The sequence below is a fragment of the Wolffia australiana genome, chromosome 1, assembly GCF_029677425.1.
Source record: "Wolffia australiana isolate 7733 chromosome 1, ASM2967742v1".
Taxonomy (NCBI): domain Eukaryota; kingdom Viridiplantae; phylum Streptophyta; class Magnoliopsida; order Alismatales; family Araceae; genus Wolffia; species Wolffia australiana.
Window position 1 is genome coordinate 18573913 of NC_135835.1, and position 6336 is coordinate 18580248.

Genomic DNA, 6336 nt, shown 5'->3' on the forward strand with positions numbered 1-6336 from the left:
AGTAAGCTATCAATACAGAACAGGTTGACCCGAAGCTGTAAGCTCAGCTCAGATAAATCTGATAGATTAAATATGATATTCTAACAGAGTATTCCCATACAATGTCAGAGGAGGTTAAGACTCCAATTATGGGATGCCAGATCATTGGCTGGAGAATCCCACAATTGATTTGATGTAGACTTCCCCAATACAATTACGATTATGATTTCATACATAGAAGAGAGTAAGATGTTCATAACATCGTGACCAGTCTCCCACCAAAATGAATATTCTATGTTAGTGTGGACATTGGCCTCTGTTAATCAATGTGAGTTGAGATATGGAAAAATGATGGTTCTATATAGAGAAAAATGAAAATTTAACAGTGAAAAGGACATTGGAGGTTATCTGAGTTACTGGATTTACATGATTTCATGAATGTGCCTTTTCTTGGAGCTTGAGAGTTTAGCAAGGTTCTTGAAGTAAAAACCTGAGTCGAGAAACCCTTAAACCCATTTAAGTGCAGCATTAAGGGAATTTAATTTCTCAAAGGACTGGTGCCCGAAAAAACGATCCTCGGAGCGTTGGCTCTGATACCATGAGAAGAATGATTGTGGAATATAGAAAGATAGTTGGAAGTCAGGTCTGAAAGAACACAAAGGATGCATTTATATGATAAATTTGTTGAATAGATGCATTTGTATGTCATGAAGGCTAGTTATCAAATAGAGTGTATTAAATATCAACAATATTAATTGGATGTTTCTTCCACAATTAAGGCAGAAGATCACCTATGCAGAGCTTGTCGGAACTTTTGTGCTTAGCAGCTGCATTCTACTCATGAATTAGCACACCATATTCTTGATCAGCTTGAAAATATTTTTTCTAATCTTTATTGGCCGTCATTATCTCTCACAGCTAGGTGCATGGCTCATCTCGGGTGCAGTGATTAAGCCTGTTTTGTTCTTGGGAGGTGATGGAGCAGACTGTGACCCTTAACATGGTACTGTTAATTGATCTTATGATCAGGAATGAGGACATACTCCCATGTTGGCAACATGGGTGGTGGGAAACTCTATGAATGTGATAAACTTCAAACTGGAGATATCATTGGAAGAATCAGAGAATAAAGAGTTTCTACTCACAGAGGTATATCATCAACATTATCCTCGACCTGTAGGATTTAACATAAGCTCATAAAGAGTAAAAAATAAATATGTACCCTATAATTCTTATGGGGATTAGTGGGTATGATTCAAGATCAGTTCAAACATTGATAACATACAGCTAGGAATAAATCTAAACAGGATGACATATACGACTAGAAGTAAATATGACTTAGTAATTTTTTATTCAAAATAAAACCAACTTGTACACAAATATTTTGAATGGTGCTATCTTAGTAATAAGATATTCTTTAGTGTCACATACACATGTACACACACCTTATAAATCTACTTCTTTTTTCTCTTTTCCCTTCTTCTTTCTGAATTATTTCAGAGAGAACATGGAGAGAATACCTCAAAAGACTTTCAGGTAGTTGATGGGAAAGAGAATACATGATAAAACCAATACCTGAAACTACTGGAGCTTCTAGTCAACATCAGAGGACATCATCAAGTGTTTTATATGAGATCATTGGCAGCAGACTTGGGTAACCTTTTACGAAGGTAGCTTCTCCTTCCTGAGACTTTTTTTCATCTCTTGGTCCTTGAATGATTGTAGGGAAATTATCATTGGCTTCCTTGGAGGCTTCCAATCACAAATTTGGTGAGTTGGAAGAAATACATGGAGAAAAAATATAGAAAATAATATAAAAAAGATAGACATGTAGCTGGATTCAAGACTGTATAAATCTTTTGCATATATAGTTGAATAAACTTTGTTCAAGTATTCTTATTCTATGTTTAATCCCTAATTGATTATTCGAAGAGTTCTAACTACTATATTTAATTCTCTCCAGTAGATTCACATTCCAAGTTTCTGTTTAATTTATACTGCTAGATGTGATCCCATTCCAGATTTTACTCTAAATTACGGATTGAATAATTATATTGTGAATGCTGGGTACTGATTTATCCATCTGTCATGCAGAAATTGGTCTATGTTTCAAGTGGTTTCTGTAGTCATAAATACCCACAATTTTTCTGTTGTGTGTTGAAATCCTCCATCTGTAACACTCTTCAATATCTTCACTATGAACCATGCTTCTCTTAGAGGGAATCATACATTTCTCTTATGAATTTTTTAATGAGAATCGAGAGTTTCTCCATTCTCTATTCTTACTTTATTATCTCCTTATCATTGATGTTCCATTTTTTAAAACTTTAAAAAGTAACGGATCCATTGCATGGATGATACAAAACAAATACAATTCTATTTATATGTAAGAGAAAAATTTCACTGTGATATTATCATATTATGAAAATAAAAAGGGGTGTATAAAATTTTCACTTTTAAATATTATATCATAGATCTACTCTGAACCAGAAGAAGAAGCTCATGAACCACATGCTTCATTAGAAGTTTGTAACTATCCTATAAAATCCCATCCTTATGTCCTCATGCCACGCCCTATGCATTACTATTTGGGATGTCATTGGATATTATTAACAAAAAAAGATGTACATGATTCTATTAATCACTACAATGGACACCTCATTTGACCATGGTTATAAGCAATAACAAGGTGTTGATTAAAGTAATACTTCCAGTCCAGTGGTTAAGATGCAGCCTTCCCCCTCCTCTCGTCGCTTGATACTTCTCATGGTTGGATCATACACAAATTGGATCTATATAATGTGAGTATCCATGGAAATCTGGAAGACGAGGTGTGTATGCATGAATCCTCAGGCTTTATGCATATTTGGTTTCCCAAATAAAATTTAAATAAATTATTTTACGACATAAAGTAGGCACCCATAATCTGGTTCACTCAATTCAGCACATTTTGATTTAGCTTAGGGTTTTATGGCTCACAAAAAAAACCCTCACTGTTTTATCTTCCCAACAACTCTCAGCACTTGTACATTCTTACTTAGGTTGATAATATCATCATGATTGGATAAGATTTGATACAGGATCAAATCCATTATTTCTTACTTGAAGAAATATTTTTTGCTTAAACATCTTGGTCAAGTGAGTCACTTTATCAACATAGAGCTAATTTATCACCCAATGGGTGGCTGTCAAAACAGTGGGATAGGGCTTTGATAGATTACATGAAATCTAATGTCATTCAGTAGATGAGGGAAACTAATGCACAATTATCTAATAAAACTTGTGTGGTTACATCACCTTGTGTGGAACTAATTTCACTGACACTTTGATCCTTGGTAAAGTTTTTTCAGCTGTTCATTTGACCAGCCTCTAGATGTATCCATACAATCAATGTGCGATTGGATCTCCTCTTTAGCTTATTTAAATCACCCTGAATATCATGTAAATCTTCTCACCATCAAGCCATATAGGTGAAAGAAGTAAATGGAGAAGAAGAGAATACACAGGGAGACCCAACTCTAACTGGCATGGGCACCTACAAGGGGTGTCTCCCTTAATTGATGCTTAATATGGGGATTTTCATAAATTTAATTATATACACTAAAGTCCACTTATCATATGTACGTGACCCTTTTGGACAATGTATCAACCTTATTATTTAACTCTATTAACATAAAGGTTAATTAATCAAGGATTGATCGAATCCAATCGATAGGTTAAACCTATCGATTTGATTCAATATCCTATAGATATTGAACCCAATTGATATCAATATCGATGCGATACAAAGTAGTAACTGAACTATCTCGTTGAATCTTTGCATTATTGGTTACCATTTATTATAATCATTCACCAGTGAGAGATTCCAGAATGATTTTGATTATGGTCAATCATCAAACCATAATCCATCTTTCTAGTTAGTACTCATGAATAAAGAGGTCATTGGAAAATATCTTCTCTAATATATTTACTACATGGCTAGAGATTTATTGCATCTTCTTCCTTGAGTCAATATCCTCTTATATGTAGGGAAAATGATCTCATCTTGACCACTCAATCATCTTCATGTACTTCTTGCTATAATGAGCTAAGACTAATTTGAATCTTATGATTAGAGACTCGTATGTCATAGCCAAAATATAGTTTTACGTACACAATATGCCTTTGATATCTCAGGTCTGCGGATCACTTATCAGAGCAAGGCATGAATCAACTTGATTGATGTTTAGGTATGATACCATTCATGGATTCATGGATTCATGGGGATTGGTTCACTGAAATATTTTCCCAAAGAGTACCCACCATGCATCCTTATTTTCTCCAAACCAATTGCTAGAGGATCAGCGAAACATATCATAGAAGTGAGATCGTGTATTTAAAAGACTAGTTATTTTTTTATTATGTATATTTAGAACACAGTAAAAAGACTAGTAATAATTTTATATGATCACATCATAATCCACTAGGTCATTACATAAATTCAAGGGTTTATTATAACCATCACAATAGAAATATAATAGATGGATGGGTGATTGGCTTGACAGCAACATAATATCCATAAAAAATAAATTATGTAACTGATTTATTGAAAATGGATGAGATTAAGCCAACAAATCTTCCAAGACAAGTTACTTCGTCTTTGCCATGAAGCAAAGCAGAAGCATGTGAGGCAACACTATATCGAAGCACTGTGGGAACTAAAATATCTAACAATAATGAGATCATAAATGAAGAATATGTGCATATGTGCAATCCCAGAGAGCACCAAGGGACTGATGTTCAACATTTTCTCTAATATCTGAGGGAACTATTGACCTCAAATTGCATTTCACTAAATATTATGATCTCTCTCGAAATGTTTTAGTGATGCCTGATTGGCCGGTCATAGGTCATAGGTCATTTGGGGGGTGCCTTATTCAGCTTGTGTCCAACATGGTATACTAAAGCTTAAACAAGAATAAGAAGAAAAAAATAATGGCAAATCAGTAGAAAATGCTAGTAAAAATTTGAGCTTGATTCCACAACTATTTCAAGAACCACTATCAACGGGACATCCGAGTCAAAATTCTGGTGTGACAGATTGAATGCAATGTATTTAGCTGTCAACCCAGTTTTCCACGCTAGAAAAAACAAGTCAGAAGAATGATTCACCTCAATTATCATTTTGTGAGAGAAATATTAGCAAGAGGGCATCTAAAAGTATGTTTTCTATTAAGATAGAATCAATATGAAGATATCTTGATAAAAGCATTTCCCGAGAAAAATATTCAACTTCTTATTGTCCAAGCTCATACTAAATCTCACTATGAATTTGTCAGGGCATGCTAATTCTCTCCCTAGCAATCCATCTTCACCTATACTGTTTCTCAGCGAATTCAGCGGCTGTCAGCGGGAGGAACAAGGAGACATTGGTATCATCTATTTTATCATTTTTTTCTGTTTCTTTATTTGTTCTTTCTTTCCTCTGTTTCCCTTTATATGGAAGGCAAAATATAAAGAGATGCTTGGTGATGCAGGACCACAAGTGTGAGTAGAGAAGGTGGTGGATGTGGCGATTGAAGATGGAGGTAAAATAGGAAGAGAGGCAAAATAGAAAGAGAGACACTCTTTACCCATCTGTTCTCCACCACTTAGGGTATATAAGAACTAGGAGGGAGAGAGAGGCTTGGAGTATGTAAGAACTAGGAGGGAGACAGAGGAGGCTTGGAGTATGTAAGAACTTGGAGGGAAAAAGAGTCTTGGAGTATATAAGAACTAGGAGGGAGAGAGAGGCTTGGAGTATATAAGAGCCAGGAGGGAGAGAGAAGGAGAGAGGGATCAAGAGAGAAGGGAGATTTTTTTCCCTTTTCATCTCTTGGAAATGTTTCCCCATCGACCTGATCAGGTCAGCAAATAAATATTTTTTAAAGATGAAAATTTTTTGGTTTACAAGAATACATACATATACATATACATATATATGTATATATAGGAATAGATATAGACATGGGACAAAAGGGTGGGAGGGAAAGGCAAACATAATAGAACTAGCTTTCATAATTTTTTTGCATTTTTGAATTACTGATTTTTAATTCATAATCATGAATTTGTAAATTGCAATACTAAAGTTAAATATTGAAATATTCAATTCCCTTTTAATTCATGTCTATTTAACATTAAAATATTACTCGTTGACTTTGTTTTTTTCATACATCACTCTCAATACACACTTACATTATTAAGGTGAATATCTAAATATCCTAGTCTATTTGATCAATTCTAAAGTTTGAGTTTCATTAGTTCACAATTAACACATTTATACCATTGCATTGTATTACTTAAATGAAAATTAATGTAATTTATTTAATTAAAGTTTAT